The following is a 17,566-nucleotide window of genomic DNA, read 5'->3' on the forward strand; positions in this document are numbered from 1 at the left end:
CCAAGACCTAACAGGAAATGAAAACCAGATTATCTGATCTTGAATGACTTATCACGAAGCAGCCTCAGCTGTGGTGAATGGCTATGAGTGGTTTTAGCCCATGGCAATTATAGCCCTCTGCTAATGTTCTGCTTTCCAGCTGCACTGGTCAGAAGGGACACTTCTTACTACCACAGCTGAGCTGAAAGAAAAAAAGTTAGCAGCCTCAGCTCCACCGCAGCCTCTTTGTTGGCATCCGCTGCTCCCTCACGCTTCCTGGGATGGTCCCTCCCACCAAGGACCAGCCTAATCAGTTCTAGAGGGGCCAAAAAGGTTATGAAATGCACAGACAACCAGTTCAGCCAGCAGACTGGGCTGGGTGGAGGACACGCAGGGAAAAATCAAGGAGCTACAGGTGGTGACTTAAGCCAACCAAAAGAAGACATGCATCCACAACCTAGCTTGTCAAGAAGCAGTAGTCACACAGAAACATGTGAAAATACCCAAAGCCACACACTGCTCTACTTCCACTCCTTTGGATGCTGTTTATTAATGAATCCTTCTAGAAGTCTGCAGGAATGACACTAGGATGAAACAAAGTATGTATTGGCAGTGAGTATGCACCATGGTTTGCTATATGATTTGCATGCCTTTTTATGTGCCAATGTTTTTATTCTTAATTTTTTTTTTTCAAAGCCTGGCATATTACCATGACAGCTTTACAGTGAGACACCCATCCAACTTGCTGACATCAACTAAAAAGGCATAGCAACAACCCAGCCCTTTCACATACTTTAAGAGTACAATGTGTTAGTGTTAAGCAATATTTGAAGAAATACGAGGCAAAATAGTTCTCAGGAAGACCTGGATTCTGTCTTTATGCAGGCAAAGAAATATATGACCAAAAAAAAAAAAAAAAAAAATCCTAATGACATTGATGATGGCCCACCTTGTCAGAGAGCAGTTGTGAGACCGAAGTGTAAGAAATGACCCATGAAAGACTGTTCTCTTTGTTCTTTTCAGTTCATTTGCTCTACTTTCATGCCAGCAAGAGTTGTTTGGTAAGACTCTGTAGCATAATAGGGTAAGAGATTTGCTTATTTGGCGTCTAGTGAGGATAGAGAGGTGAGAAAAAGCTGTGCCAATAATGAGTTCTTTAAAAAGGGTTGAGATGGACAGTGTGCTCTGCTGGAACCACACTGAAACCCCAAAGCAACGGTATATTTGCACCATCAAAGGTCTGCACAAAGAAAATAGTACTTAATCTCTAGAATTGGACAGATAAAGAGTCCAGCTCAGTCTCTGCTGACATACAGTCCTTCATCATTACCTTGTAACATTCACAACTTATGCAATTCACTCGGCTTCCCTCTGCCTGCCCCCCTCCTTTGCCTTGTTCAGAGATGGAAAAATTTTGTTGGCTTGCATGCTGTAGCAGCTGCTCCTCTTGACATTTCTGCTGCAGGCTGGGATACAGACCCTGAGAGTTAGTTCTAATGAAATAGCTAATATAACCCTTCCTCTCCTTTCACAATATTTCATATGAAATGGATAGTCTAATTTAGGCAATCATTCCTCTGAGAAGTCTTCCAAGGTTAGTGGAGATTCAAAAATAGTTTGTAAAAGAAACAAGAAAACTGAGAGTGCTTGAAGCTTTAATTTTTTTCCAACAACTTTTGCTGCTTATTAGAGGAAGGCAAATGTAATTTCTACCAGGTATCCTGCAAGGAACTCCAGGCTGTTAGTTATTTGATCCCACTATTAAGATGAGTGCCCAGGTAAATAGAATAAAGTACGAAAAGCTAAATTTGGGTACTGTGAGAATGTAGGACACAGCACAATAAGAGAATGTGATTTTGGCCCACCAAATGTGTTTCTAGCTCAAAAAGTTCCAGGGAAAAAGTGCCTTTACAGAAATGAATAGTATTGCACTTGTGTGAACATGCAACATGTATTTGAACATGCAAGCTGAGGCTTCATCTGTTGAAAGGAGAAATCAAGTGCTGTTTTTCTGAGTAGGAAAAGAAATACAACACTCTCAACATGAAAAGGTGGCTTACTCTTGACATGATGTTTCTCTAATGGGCTTGCAAGAGCTGCTCATTAGGAGTGCTTTAATCACAAGCAGTGACCGCTGAAGTCTCTGCAAAGAAATCCTCCATTAGTTCCCATCACTTGGCAAACACACTGCTCATGCAAACACCCAGGTTTTTGCAAGCTCGAGACCACTGGCTTACAAAACCATCAGCATCACATTGAGTAAATTTGATAAAATAAGAAGAAAGCTGGGTGTCAGTCAAAAAGACCTGGGAATGAAGATGTCTACCTTGAATTGCCTTTTTCGTGCCTCTGCCCATTACTTGAAGAAATGTGGGACACCTGGGAAGTAGGAGTTGCATATTCAGTCGGTTACCCTCTCAGATGTGACAGATCCAGTTTGAGTTCTGGTTCTATTGCTCGGTAATTTCTTTAGGGAAAGGTATGTCAAAGTAACAATTAATTGAAAAATGGTAATTAATTGACATACACACTCCATCTCAGCAACAAGAAAATGTTCATTCCTGGCTCTAAAAGGGGCCACAGCCTTCTTGTCTCAGGACATTTTTGCAGCTCTATTAATCACCTGTGTTTGCTCCAGTGAAGAACATGCTTACTGCAACTCCTTTGTCTCATGCCTGCATAGATTTTCATACCCTGATTCTAGGATAGCCTCCAGGAAACTCCATCAGTGTGGGCAAGTTACATCACGCAGTTTGCAGAGGCACACAACAATGCTGCTTGGCCAGCTCCATTAATACCATAACGCAGCACATCAATACTCTGTTTTTATGCATGTGCATTTTTCAGAACCCGAGAACAGCTTTACCATCATTAACTAACTAAAGAGAACATTGCTGGGATGCAAGGTTTAACCCATGGGGAACATTTCTCAAAAGATGCAACCCCAGTGGGGGCCTTGCTGCTAGATTGCCATGGACATGTTTCCAAGGTTAGATTTCCACCTGCTTTTCACCATTGGCCTTCTTCTGTATGCTGATGTCTTCTGAGCAACATGCCCACCTTCAACATACTGTAAATCAGGGGTCCCAGCAGTGAATTTCAGGTAGAAATGAGATAGAGCCCATTGCTCACACAGCCTCCCACCAACCCCCCTCTGTGTCAGCTTCCTCCCTGAAACCTGCATTTCCTCAAAATCTAGTATTGATTCCTCAGACTCAGCCCAGAGATTATAAATATCCCCAGTCACCTCCCTCACTCCAGTTAACGTTTTGTGATAAAAACTGAGGAAATACAGCTCCACAGTTAGATTTTAGGTGGCATCATAAAACAGATCACTAAAAGCAAAAAAAAAAAAAAAAAAGAAAAAAAATCTCCCCAAACCTCAAGCCCTTTCTGAAATGCAGCTTCCCTCTATTTAACTCTGTCCTGCTTTCGAAGTTCCTGAGTACTCACTTGTAGCAAGGAAGGCAAATGGGCATCTCAAGGGGTATCTGCTGTAAGATCTGCATCTCCTGATCTAAAGCCCAGTTCAGCCCCTTCCCCTCATGCTCTATCCTTCTCATGCATCTCCTTCAGACTTCACTCAGGAGACCTTTTAAACCCTCCTTTATCACCTCTGCAGCATTTGCCCAGTTGCTGGCAAGTTCCCAAAACTCCTGGAACAAAGGGTAGTGGTTTGTATGAGGAGGTTATGTAGTCACTGGAACAAAATCCATTACACCATCCAGCAGCAGCAATGGAGAAAGCCATTACACTTTGAATATCAGGAGACACAGCAACTGTAAACCTCTGCAGTGTAGGTGTAGGGGCTTGCCTATCATGCTGCATTTTAGGGATCAGTCTCCAAGCAGAAATGCATCAATTTCCTGTCCCTATTCCTGATAAGCAACCGCTAATGAAATATTTTTTGGCTTTTGTCAAAGGGAAAACAAAAAGCCTGCTCGAGCACTTCAGCATGCCTGGATGTGAGCTATTGTGCATCATCTGCTTAGCCAAATCCTGCGTGAGGGCTGGGGGAGTATAATCAGAATTCAGAGTACATGGAGAGAAGAGAGATGCGTATCTGCTTTTTTTGATTAATCCCAATGTACTCTATTATCCCACTGGGGAGGATAGAGCTATGGAGATACCATTGCAACTATCAGCCAAAGCTGGGAGATCAGTTCTGACAGCAGCAGAGAGTATGCCATGGGCATAAGAATCCATCAAGCATGAAGTCACTAACACACCTGAAAAATTCTGTTGCCCTCTTTAAATGTTAGGTTCCACTCTCTCATACACTGAGCATGATATGATCCTGCAAATTAGTCAGAGCTTGGGCTAGCAAACATGAAACTGCACCAGGGGAAGTTCAGACTGGACATCAGGTTATTCACTGGAAGGGTGGTTGCTCACTGGAACAGGCTTCCCAGGAAAGTGGCCATGCCACCAGGCCTGTCAGAGTTCAAGGAGCATGTGAATGTTGCTCTTAGTCACATGGTTTAGTTTTAGGTAGTCCTGTGAAGGGCAGTGATTTGGACTCGATGAGCCTTATAGGTCCCTTCCACCTTAAGATATTCTACAAATCTATATAAGAAAATTAATAAATATAGTCTTCTCGGCAGTTTTAGAGATGGAAGGAACTTCTAAGACTGGAAGAGGTAAATGAAGTCATGAAACATAACATTGATTTCTTTATTATCAGCTTTCATGTTCATGAACATTTCCACAAAAGCAAAGGCATGAAGAAAGAACAGGAAGGTAAGATATAAGTAAAATTCTCGAAGTTGAGAAAGCTGGGGATTTTTTGAAAATGGGAAATAAAGATGTTCTGTGCTTTAAGAATTCTGAAAATTGATACTGTTACAGAAGTTGACTATAGATTATTAGCATAATTTCTTATATTTTTTTGGTAAATGTGTTTGCCCATCCTCTTTCAGCTCCAAGTGTAAAGGAATTTATTTATTTTCCAAATGCAATGAAAACATATTTCATTGTGCTTGCGTGCTGGGGGAACGTGTGTCGTCTTTACAATGAATTTTCAATAGTTTGAACAAAAGTCCAAATTTGCAACTGTGGGTAGTCTGTTTTTGACACACACCTCTTTCTTAGTCAGCTGCTGCAAATCAGCCACAGTGAAACTGGAAATCCGTTGCAGAACAAGCTATTCCACACCACAGCGAATGTTCCGTGACTAACAAAGGATAACTTGTTTAATATGATTATATTTTCTAAGTCCAATGGTTTAACATTTCTTCTTTTGGATTCAGGGACGACCATTGTACTGGAGTGTCTATCTCCTGTGTGTGCTGATTGGAATTGCACAGATGCAACAGCTTGTCCGCAGAGACCGAAACCAAAGGTCGGTTTGCCTGACACTGGGATATGAGCCAGGTCGTGTGTATGTTTTTCTCTCTCTCCTGATACCACTCTCATTCCTATAAGTGCCAGGAATTAGGATATTCATCTTCTCTAGGTAAACATCTGATTATAAAAAGGAGAATACAACAGCACAGAAGAAGGTCTGATATGTCTTGGGATTAGTGAATTCCTCCTAATTGAGCTTTAGTGAAAGTGGCAGTTCTGGCATTATTCTTATTCACCTTGTGGAAAATTATTGGAGCATATTTCATATAATTAGGATCAAGAATGGATTTGGCACCACTTCCAGCAAATGCCCCTGAACACTAATCTGGTTTATTTGGCACCACTGCTGAAGCTTCTCTTGTGGGGAATACAATGACAACAATTAACCTGGCAATGAAGAACAGAAATGGGAAGTGAGAAATTGTCTTGTCTTTTATCCACATACAGCACGAAGTGTGACCTCATTCAGCAGCAGAGCAGAAATTACTTGAATTTTTTTTCCTTTTTTTTTTTCCCCCATCTTGATATGCCCTAAGGAATTTAAATTTTTTTTTCCTTGTCTAGGTCTAAAACCCACATTTTTCCTGCTGTCCACAAGTGCATGAATAAATAAACACATAGATCCTATTTAAAATATGTCTGTTTAAATGTATTGGATTTTACTGAGTGTTGTTGAATGACCAAAAGATTCCTTCCTTTTCTAGAACCAGACCAATACTGACTTTAAATAACTGTTAGTTCAGAGTTTGAAATCAATGGCAAGATTTATTCCACTGCACCAGGAGGTACATTTCTTTTTATATTAAATAATTGCATATGGTCCATACAAACTCCCGTTTCTAGTTGGTTCTGATTGTTCTCTTTTTACAGCAGTATTCTGGCTCTTCTACCTCCCCCCCTTCCTTTATCCACTGATTAGAAAAAACTGGCAACAGGTTTTAAGATTTCTAGGTCAAGTGCAGTGACAATTCATCCATCCGTAGATTTTTTCCCCTTTGATATAGTCATCAAGCTGTATGACAGTTCAGTGAGACTTGGGAAAACTAGTTTGTTTGCAGGGAGGTTGTTTGGAAGAGGAGACTTCCACTAGAAGCAGGACAAAGAGATTAGGTATTAACCTGGGATCTTAAATACTGCAAATCTTGAGAGACTTAGAGAGATTTACAGAGACATGGGGAAACTTGACAGGAAAGACGAAGAGCAGAGTGATTTGGCTTTTCTGCTGAACCAAATGAGAAAGGGCTGCAGAAAAACTCTGTGGGGAGGAGTGAGAGAGGAGGATCTTCTGTACTCAGGGAGTCGTAGGCTTAAGGCCAAAGAACACTATCAAGTGGTGAGAAAGTTTAAGCAGCAAAATATGTATAGCTGCTTATTGGTGGTGTGCAGGGTTGGTTTTATTCCTACAGGAGTATACTTCTTCTGATAGATGTAGAATCTAAAAACACAAGAAATGCCTTGCCAGACATAGCAGCAGGAAATAACACCCAGGAGAGGCAAGTGTGCTTGTTTAATTTAAGAACAGCAACAAAATTTGCCTCTGTGTCCTCTCTCCCAGGTGCCTGGAGAGGCGAGCTGGGAACCCTGGAGTGCTGGCAGTACTGCAGCTCAAGGAGGAAATTTTCTTCAGCTGCTGAGCAGCCCAATAGGGACAGCTGTGGGCCTGGGACATACAATTTCTACAAAGTCTCAGTTCTTCTGGGGCAAAGACAGAGAGAAGCAGTTGCCAAGGGACATAATAGAGAGGCTGAGAAAAAGGCAAGTACAGTGATGTGCCCAGATCTAGAGCACCTGAACAGCATCCTGTAGACTCAGTGTTAGCAGGAACCAGAACAAAATCCCAGTGACAACTACAGTAATATGGGTGATGATTGGCTGGAAATCACACGATTGCATTTCAGTTACATCATTAAAAATCTTTGCAAACACATCAGATTTGGGGAAATCTGTCAGGAAGACCTGACAGATTTGCTGTCAGGTCTACTTCCATCTTTTCTGAAATCCTGGGAAAATAGAAGAGACCCACGGCCTGTCCTGATCTTTAACACTGCCCTCCCCGGAGCTCCCAAAGAGCCTTGAGCAAATGCTGAAGCTGAAAGATCCTCACAGAAATTGTCCTTCCATTATACTGAGCTCCTCTCTGAGCTCTATCCTTTCCTTTGACAGCAGAAAAGGGATGTGGTAAGTAAATCCCATGCAAGCTGTTCAGCCACAACCAACAGATGAACTTGTAAGATTGTCGCTCATGGCAAAACACCTCGTTTGGTAGGAAAGCTGCCTAGAGCTTCTGGGTTCTTTATAGATGGAGCCCAAAGATGGAACATGTTGCAGCAATTTCATTTGTGAAGTAACAGTCACAGCAGCACAACCTGCTATGAGGAAGAAGTATGCTGTTGCAACGTCCTGGCTGGACAGAAATGAGAAACTTCCTAGAAACTGATCATTTGTGATTGTGCAATGGGAACCCACTTAAAGCCTCCATGTGGCAAACCAACAAATGGTAGGCACACATCTACCACAACAAGTAGAAAAGACTATTTTTCCTAGTGAAATGAGTAATTTCTGCCAAATCATTTCATCATGACTTTGGTTGCTTGTCAACACTCTGTGAGATTTTCAACAGCACCAGCCTTGACAGGTGAGCCAGAAAAAGGGGACTGGTTATTGTCAACACAGCTGCAGTACCGTGGCAAATTTTTCCTATTCTGTCCCCAAAAACACTTAATTTACAAAGCAGAGAGGAGCAAAGGTCAGGACAAATGGTACTGCATCCAGGAGGATCTGACCCTTGTTCCACAAATGCCCGGTGTGGTAGGAGTGGCAAACTTCTCATGCCAGTCCTCCCTGATGCTGCCAACCTCAGCAGTCAGTGATCTGCAGCTGCAGCTCGTCCTTGACCCATGTCTTGTCATCTCCCTTGCCCAGTTCTATTCATGCTCCCCCCCAACTGGAAAAGTACTGGGAAAGTGATACAAGACACTGTGCCTGCATCAGGATCTCCAGACCTCTCTGTTTAGGAGATATTATGACACATTTTCCATCAGTTTTTGTTCAATTAAACATTTCAATTTTATGCACAGATGCCATTGTACCACTGTATCCTATTTTTCAGCTTAGAGGCTCTTGAATTCATCCTTGTCTCAAAAGTCTTGGATACCCATCTTCTGGCACCTAAGCTTAAAAAAATATGGTCTCCATCTTTCATGTCCTCTCTCATGGCAGACATTGCACAGACCTCTATACAGCTGCAGCTAATACATTGTATATGTATTAGTATTGTAAATACATATACATTGTATATGTAATCCTTAACCATGGATTTCCTTCTCTCTGTCTCTCTCTTTTTTTTTAATTTTTTTTTTAAATGCTGTGTAATAACAATTAACATGGTTTAAATGTGTTCCCTATATTTTGATGGGTTTCAGCAACAAATATTTTTACATCACACTATATCTGAGGTAGAAAAATAGGAATGTTCCCTGTCAGCACAAAGGGAAGTGAAAGATAATAAATCACTGACTTGTAAACTGCACCCAAGAATCAATAAAATGTAAATGGCTACAAAATAGAAGGCAGAAATACATTAAATATGAATGATAAGAAAGAGGAATAAGGCTGGAAAGTGATAAGGCTGTCTCGTTATATAAGACAGAAGTGATGGAGAATGGTTCTGGGCTGGCAGAAGGAAAGAACAAAATTATGTATGACCATGTATCCCTGTCCACTACTCAACCCTCTAATGGAGATAGAATATATCATATGAGTGTCAACAACTTTTAGAAACTTTACACATTGCTGATTACAAATGAAAATGTAATGCAGTCTACATGTGTTCTGGCTCTTATCTCTCCTCCAGGGGAAAGCATTAAAGCCTCAGCCTGCCATGGAAAATGTAGTATTCAGACATCTGTGACCATTATGTGTAGAGAAGAGAAGATAAGATGCACATCAAGCCTGTATCTGTGACAGGGTCTTGGAGTCTCTAGAGACAGATGAATGAATGCATATGAAGACTGACTGAAAATTTTCTAATTAAAGCTTTGCTATCCCCAAAAGTATTTGCTCTCTACAGAATATTTTATGTTTTGAAGGGAGGGCTCTCCAAAAAGATTGTAGCAAATAGCCCAAATACCCAGTGGTTTTTTACCCTTCAGGTTTGTCTTTTAAGGAATGAATAGCCCATTCTTGAGAAAAGATAGTCTATACCTTAAAGATTCCCTGAACAAAGTCCATCCTGCTGGCCTGCCACAGAAAGTAAGAGGTAAGCTGTTAGCCAGTGCAAGATGGCATTAGAAATATGGGCTGTGAGAGACATTGTGATGCTTGAAGAATAACTAGTCCTGAGCAATAGCAGATAAATAAATCAGAGCAAAGCCAAAGCTAGATGCTTGGGTGAACAGTGGCCTGGCACTCAACATAAGAATGAAAACAGCAGTAGTCGATGCCAGCAGAGTAGGTGAGGTGAATAAGGTAGGGTTTCAACTTCAAAACTTTCCAGCAAAGCTGTTGAGTTTTATATCTAGAAGTACAATCAGCTTTGTGTGGCCAGCAACTCATTCTACTGCTTTAGAGACTTAAGAAGAAAAAATGCAAATGCACCTTTGATGTGTTGATTACTTAGGGATGTACAAAGCCATGAACAGTGGCTGTAATGAAATGTCTCCTGGGTGCCTTGGAACATCTCAGGAGGACTCAGGAGAGGTTCCCTAGGAAACCAGAGATGCACTCCAAAGCATGTGCAAGCTTGGCCAGATGACAGCAACTCAGTTGTGCTCTGAAAATCGCTGCTGGAAGGCATGTGATTCAACTCCAAAGTGCAGTTGGTAGGACTAATTGTGGACAGCCTAAAGGAGGTTACGATAGATTTGTTCCCAGTTGCATAAATGTTCAGACCTCGAAAGGAAAGAAAAGACTGATTGTTATTTATTCAAAATGAGGGGGGGAGAGAGGTGAATAGCACCTTCAATTAATCTAAATATTTATCTTAGTCCCAGATTCTGTTGGCCTAAATTCCTCCTAAATCTCTGTGCCCACTGTTTTCCACTGGCTGGCACCCCAAAGGCTTCTGAGTAATTATTCCAGAAATGTAAGGCTCTGAGCACAGAGCCACTTGCCTCCACTGGTGGTCAACACTAAGCAGTCATATTTATGTGGAATTTAGTCTTGACAGAACTGGGCCTTAGCCTGTACCTCAAAGGTGCTTATGAAAGAAGGTGCCTGCAGACCCGATGTTTGACCTTGCCTCCTTTGTCTGTCAGACAAAATAACCAGTCTAGAACCTGTTGGGAATTACAATTTAGCACATCCCCTAAATCTCACTCTTATTCTGTATCTCAGAAGCTCCAACCCCATTCTCATGGGATTTCCTCAAGAGAGTTAAGATCATGTGTGTGACCTGAGAGGGGAATGTGAAGAGAAGAAAAAAATTTCTTTTGCCCTCCTTGGCAGCACGATTCCCAACCCTTTGCACATCTTTTGTCTCTTACCACAAGAAGCAAAGACCTTTTCAGTAAGGGCAGAACAGTGAAATTTTTCATGCAACTATGAGAGGAGACGTGACTCAACTGCACTCCTTCTTTCCAGTTGCATTTCTCTGACTCCTTTAACACAAGTCTCCGGATCCACCGAAGACTGAAAAGAAAGCAGTCACAGCAATTTCAAAACGCTGTCTATGACTCAGCAGTGGTCCTTCCCGATGATCTGTAGATCAAATAGCCTGAAGATCACATATTTGGAGACTGGGATGTCTGGAATGGAAGGGATCTACCACATATGAACTTCTTTATCGAGTTTTCCTTTGACTGAAGAAGCACTGTTGCTCCTGAACTCCCATGCCTTGGTAGAAGATAGGGCAGACAGGTGTGGCTGTAACTCCAGCACAAGTAATAAATACATTTAGCAGCTAGATTAGCATAATTGCTTGCCTAGTCAGCTAGCACACAAAGTGCACAAACAAGTATCATAACAGTTTTATTACATGTACATGCTTGTGTTTCCTTGAGACGTGATAAAACAAACAGATCAGTAATTTTAAAACAAGCACTAAAAAAACCCGAAAAAAATGCAATGAGTAATTCCAAACAAATGTGGGGAAAATTGTGTCTTCAAGAAATCTTCTCCAAGCTGCACCCCAATTATATTTTATCAACGTGTGAGAGAAAAGATATTGTGACTGAATGTATTACTGGCCACAAAGTCTTACATTTCGGTAGCTTTTGTTTTGCTCCATTGTGAAATACACTTCATTGCAGTAATTTATACTCTTCAGTGTAAAACCATAAGATGTGATTCCATCTGGAGACTTTTTTAATGGGTGATTAGTTGAGAAATGACCCCACCCTCTCCTTGTTCAAACAACAGATAAGTAATGTGTCTCTTACTTCTAAAGTAGAATATTCAGTTCTTGCTGATAAAACTGAAAAGTGCTTTTTGAAGAGCTTGAATATTAGTTGATTATAACTGTTTTAAATAAGTTTCTAGCAATCCACTGTGATTTCACAAATGGTACATGAGCTAACTAGCAAGTTTGTTAGTAAAAGCAAAAAGGGTAAAACATCTTTGATGTTATACCAAGATGCACTCAGCTGTTCAATGAAGTAAAATAATCTGTTGGGGTTTGGTCCTTTTACAGATGGCACATTGTGTATGTTAAAAGGAACAGTGGGAGCAGTGAGCAAGATGTGACTGAAGTGGACTGTCAGATCCTCAGTTTGATTTATAATGTGGTTGCACTGACATGAGACTATAATATAGCAAAGCATATGTTCATTGTGAGTAATTGTACACTCATCTATACATCATAGTAGTGTTAAATAAACAGTCTCAATCATTTTCTAAAGTAGCCCTGCAATGAATGTGGTTATAGTGCCATGGGACAAATACTGATTCAGAGGCAATGATCAAAAAGAGAGAAAAAAAATACAACCCTTTTTTTTCCTCCCGCTTGAGTTTGCAGTCCTCACACTGTTGGAGTAAAGGGAGTTGAAGTAATATATATTTTGTTGTGGGCCTAAAGAAAGACTAATCCTGGTCTTTCTCAGGGACAGAGAACAAGCACAACAGTGGCTTCATGACATAACTTGCTCAGTTTCAGTCCTCAAAGAATCTGGTCCCTTTGATTCCCAGATGGACTGTTTGCAGGAACAGGCTCAGTAGGGTTTCAAGAAAACTTTGACATAGTTTCAGAGATGGCAGTGACAAATCCATCTCTGCCATAAAAAAGGCACTGCATGAACACAAAGAAACCAGTGCATTTATCTTGAAGTCTGGCAGCCCGTCCATTTGAATGTTCTAATTAGGAACCATGACATCCTATTTATTTTTTAATACTCTAGTTGTAAATGGACAACAAATGTTATTTACCAGTGGTTGAGCAAGAAATTGTAATTGTTTAAACATGGAAATGGAATTTAAAGTTCTGTATTCAATTATGTTTGGGGTTGCCTTTAATTTGTAGTTAACCTGGAGGTTTAAAAAAAAAAAAATCACTTTGTAAAATGGGAAGAATGTTAAAGGACATACCCAAACTGCCTGTAACAGCACAAAGATTATATAAAACATGGTAGACCCCTTGGTTGTTCAAAGAATCATGCATTGTATGAGCATAGTTATTTTGTGCTGTTTGAGTTTCCAACCACTATATTATGTGGCAGATCTCATAAACCAGAAGTTTCTGAAGTCTGATTTCTATTTCTTCTCTTCCCTTTGTCTAAGACACATTTGCTGAGAAAATGGTTCTTTCCTTTCTTTATCTCTCCCAGAGACCTGGGGCACCTACTGTGTCAATAGCAAAGTCATTACAAGAAAACTGTATTTTTATTTTCCAGCCTGAACTGAGAAATCCTATAAGTCCACTGGTAACTTCAAAAAATCAGAAATCTGATAAATTAAATACACCTCATTCTTCTCAGGCCACCTAAAGTGAAGGAAGACAAATTCCCAAAAGGAAGACTGAAAGAAAGGAAGAAAAACCTAACAAAAGAGAATGACTGTCTCCTTGGCTTTCAGGCAAGACGAAGTGTAGTGGACACATTTTCCACAGCACTGGTAGGGAAGCACAGGCCAGGGCTGGAGCTGTGAATTCTTGGGAATGTGCAGCTTAAAATCTGCTAACCCTGGAAAGCTGCTCTGCCCTTTGGTCTTCATTCCAGGGGTGAATTTAATTACACAGCTTTCAACATTGGCTTTCACTGCACTGGCAGAGGTGTATGTATTTAACATGGCATTCATCAGAATTAAAAAAAAACAAAAAACAAAAAAACCCCAAAATGCTCCACAAACAACAACAAAAAACTGCCCCCACTCCTAAATCCCCTATTGGCTTCAATTTTTGAAATGTTACATTCCAAAACTAAAATGTTTCACTTGTAAAAATGGTAACATTGTCTTTTTAGATGAACACCAGTTGTGCCATGAAAACACATTTTGCCATGTAAAACACCATTACTGCTGTTCCATGACTACAATTGCCCTCAAAGGTGCAATTCTCAAGCTTTCCTCCCAAAAAATTGCTCGTTTTTAAATCCATGGCATTACATCGTTGGGATGTGGTTTTACAGGTCTTCAGTTACAGCTCTCCACATTGTATCTTGTTATTTCTTGCAGTGGATGGATGCAATTAAGTTTTCTTTTAAGTGCATGGAAGGAACTATTGGTGTTAAATCTGGGGTATGTATTCTAAGGACCCCTCATAAGTTAATGTATGTTAGAACATACCTAAAAAGAAGTAAGAATTAAGATACTATAAAAAGCTTTTAAATACTTGATTTTTAGGACATGATGGTATTATTACACCCATTAAAGTGGCACCATGGACTATAAGTCATATCCTAGCCATTAGCACTTACACTTCAGTAGCAAACACTGGTGTTGACTAATCTGTCACATGATCAAAACTCTAATTTTTATTTTAACACAAATTAGTTGTCTACTCTTTTCCTGTTGCAGGAAACATGGCTGCTTTTCTACAAGTCCTATCATTTCATGAATTCCAATCCCACGTTTCATTAAAAAATTGAATTCTTTTTGCATTTATTTTCAGAGAACATCTCGCCATGGATTTGTTCTTGAGAAGAACAATGTTTTTAAACCCCACCTTCCCCTCTTCCTCCCAGGTCAATGCTGTTTTCTTTATTCTTTTACCCTGGCAAGGCAATGGAGGGTTTTGAGAATCCAGTTCATACAAAGTCTTTCCCAGCCAGTGTGACACCTGCACACAGATTGGGAAACCTGGCACTTTGTCCTAAATAAATGCCTCCCAACCTTTCCCAGAACAGAGAGAGACAGAGAGTACTTCTGAGTTAAACTCATGACTACCATAAAGTAACATGTTAGCACCAGGGATTTTTTTTTTCTGGAACTGACTCACTTTTTCCTACCCTGGCTCTCCTAGTAGAATTACTGGGAATCCCTAAATAACTTGGGCCAAACCCAAAACCATAAGTGAAAAGGAATGCAAATCACCAGACTTAGAACCACTCCTAACTTTACTGTGTTTAATTAGTTTATCACCTAAAACACTAATGGCATGTCCACAGACCCTGTGCCTCTACATTCCCATCCAGATTCACACATTTTTATCCTTTTGAACAGAGGCATTAGGAGGCCACATCTTACCGACTTCATTCATCATTTCTACACCTGTTTTTCTTTTAATGTCCTATTTCTTTCCGAGTGAAGTGGGAGCTTGTGCACTGTGTTATCACCTCACCAGAACCAGATGTGGGACAGGTATCACAGGAAATGTGAAGTTTCTGTACTGCCTCTGCACTAATCAGGACTCAGAGAGGCTGCATGCTGGGTGTCTGATATTTTCATCCCTTTTGCCTGGGGTAATGCCACAACCCAAGCTTCCTATCAGTACAAGGGTCCCCTGTCCCCTGTGTTGCTGCCTCTGCTATTTGTGTCACCAGCTGGGCTGGTTGCTTTGACTTAAAGCGAGTGAGGAATTAGGGGACACTGTACGTGCTTCCTTCACAGTGAGCAGCAACTCTCTCATTGTCCTTGGCACTAGTGGGAAATGCTGCTCTCCACCCATAGTGGGAAGCACACACCTTCTTCCTCCACAGCACTACAGAATCGTTGGCCTTGCTTTGTGTTTCTCCCTCCCAAGTACAGGCAGTGAGTGAGTGTTTGTGCCTCTCCCCTCTTCCTAGAGAGAGAAGAGACCTTCTGGAAAGACCTGAGGCACAGTGGAGCAACTATGGGGTGGTGGAAAAGCACAGTATTCCAGATGTGGTCTGAGTGAGTGATGGTAATCGCTTCCCCCACCTCCTGGCTGTGCTCCTGCTGACACAGCCCAGGGTGCTGTGAGCCTCCATCCATCACTGGATTGGGCTCATCCAGCTCCTCCAGGACACCAGGCCCTTCTCTGCAGAGCTGCTCCCTACCCTGTACCTTGCAGGGTGTTAGGCTGTCCCAGATACCATTTGTCCTGGTTGAATTTAATGAGGCTCTTGTAATTCCATTTCTCCAGCCCGAGTTCCTCTGGATGGCAACTCTACCCTTGACTGTACTGACCAGTTCTGCCAATTTGTTGTCATCTGAAAACTTGATGAGAGAGCACTATCATCTCCTCTAAGCACTGACAAAGAAGTTAAACAGCTCACATCCCAGGACAGATCCCTACTTCTTAACAGCCTCCAGACAGAGTACAGCCCATTAAACACTGTCCTCCAAGTCCTACCATCCAAACAGCTTTTTACCCATGTGGCTGACCATCCATCCAGATCAAAATGTCCTATTATGTATAGAAGATTGTGGTAGATGGTGTCAAAAGCCCTGCAAAAGTCAAGATAAATTATATCCACTACTCTTGCTTCATCTATTAATCCTGCTGTTTTATTACAGAAGGCAAGTTTGTGAGATGTGATTCACCCTTACTAAACGCATGCTGGCTGTTCCTCATCACCTTCTCATTCCTGTGCCCAGAAAAGTGTTCCAAGAGGACATGGGTTTCCACATGGGCTGCAATGAGGCTGATCAGCCAACAGTTTCCCTTTTGGCTTTTTTTTTTTTTTCCCAGGATGGGCATAACATTTGCCTTTGTCTAGTCATTGAAGATCTCTCCCAGCCTCCAGGACATTTCAAAGACAAAACTGTGGCCTTGCAGTGATGTCAGCCAGGTCCCTCAGTGCAGTTCAGATGATCAGCAGTTCATGCAGTTCAGGATGTTTATGGGTTGAGTTCTCCCATCTTGATCCTCACCCACTGCAAGCCATTCTCCTTGAATCCCAGGCACAGAGAGCAGGGGACCCTGTTGGTGGGTCTGAGGCAAAGATGGATCTGGTACCAAAGCTTTATCTGCTTCCATTGTTACTAGATCATTAGCCCCATTTGGGAACAAGCTGACATTTTCCTATTTTTAGTCTTTTACTCTTGATGCTGTGGCAGAAGCTCCTCTTGTTGCCCTTGAGATGCCTTGCAAATCTTAACTCTAGTTGAGCTTTGACCTCAGAAAAGAGACTGTATGTGATTCCTTTGGACATTTGCCAGGGTTCCTGCATCAGCCCAGAAACCTGAGTTAGCTACTCTGACGCTGGAGATGTACGGAACAGTCAAATGGAAGCACTGAGACTATTAAGAAATGTAATATCTGAATGTCCTGCATAAGCTTCAGTATAAATTGTATTCTTCTATATCTGTCCAAAGGCAGCTGCTTTGTTCTGCTTTGTCAGGGAAACTGTTAATAATTTAATAACGAAAGGGAACTAATGAGGCCTATGGATTTGAGCCTCATGCTCAGATTATCCAGTGTCTAATGAAGTGTGAATTTTGACTGAAGCTTTTTCCACCCTGAGGGGAAAAATCCACTCTCATCCATCCAGGTTCTCCTGTGACTAATAAAGGGTGAGCTCACACTGCAGCTTTTACTGTACAGGGAGTACAGGTAAAGTTATTCTCCAGTACCTAGCCCTAGTTTCATGACACAGGTGAAAACATACAACTCTGGAGATACCTAGTCCTTTAATTCAGAATTGGCCTCTGGGTTTTGGAATTAATAAGGAGAACAGACAGGCTGACAAAGGCTGGTCCAAAGCCATTATTTAAGCCTCACGCGCTTTGAAACATCTCAACATTTTAACTACTTTGCATTTCAAACACATCTCATTAGAAAGGTGAAAAACAATTTACATTAAGTATTAGGGTAATTTTTGAAACAGGTGAACCATAATGATTCATCCTTTGAAAAACGTATCCCTTCTCAAATACTGTAGACTAACAATTTCATATGTATTTATATACT

At 41.2% G+C, this 17,566-nt stretch overlaps 2 long non-coding RNA genes across 3 annotated transcripts; both read left to right on the plus strand.

The window, feature by feature from the left end:
* Window positions 1-317: 317 nt before the first annotated feature.
* Window positions 318-7,270, plus strand: LOC139792302 (uncharacterized). Of its 2 annotated transcripts, XR_011724213.1 has the most exons (4): window positions 318-578; window positions 4,664-4,719; window positions 5,229-5,320; window positions 6,881-7,270. It is a non-coding gene; the product is annotated as an uncharacterized lncRNA (long non-coding RNA). The 2 variants fall into 2 exon arrangements; XR_011724212.1 differs by lacking the exon at window positions 4,664-4,719.
* Window positions 7,271-7,298: 28 nt separating this feature from the next.
* On the plus strand, window positions 7,299-9,380 carry LOC139792303 (uncharacterized). Its single transcript, XR_011724214.1, has 2 exons — window positions 7,299-7,960; window positions 9,179-9,380. It is a non-coding gene; the product is annotated as an uncharacterized lncRNA (long non-coding RNA).
* Window positions 9,381-17,566: the final 8,186 nt, after the last annotated feature.

The sequence above is a fragment of the Heliangelus exortis genome, chromosome 2 (assembly GCF_036169615.1).
Source record: "Heliangelus exortis chromosome 2, bHelExo1.hap1, whole genome shotgun sequence".
Taxonomy (NCBI): Eukaryota; Metazoa; Chordata; class Aves; order Apodiformes; family Trochilidae; genus Heliangelus; species Heliangelus exortis.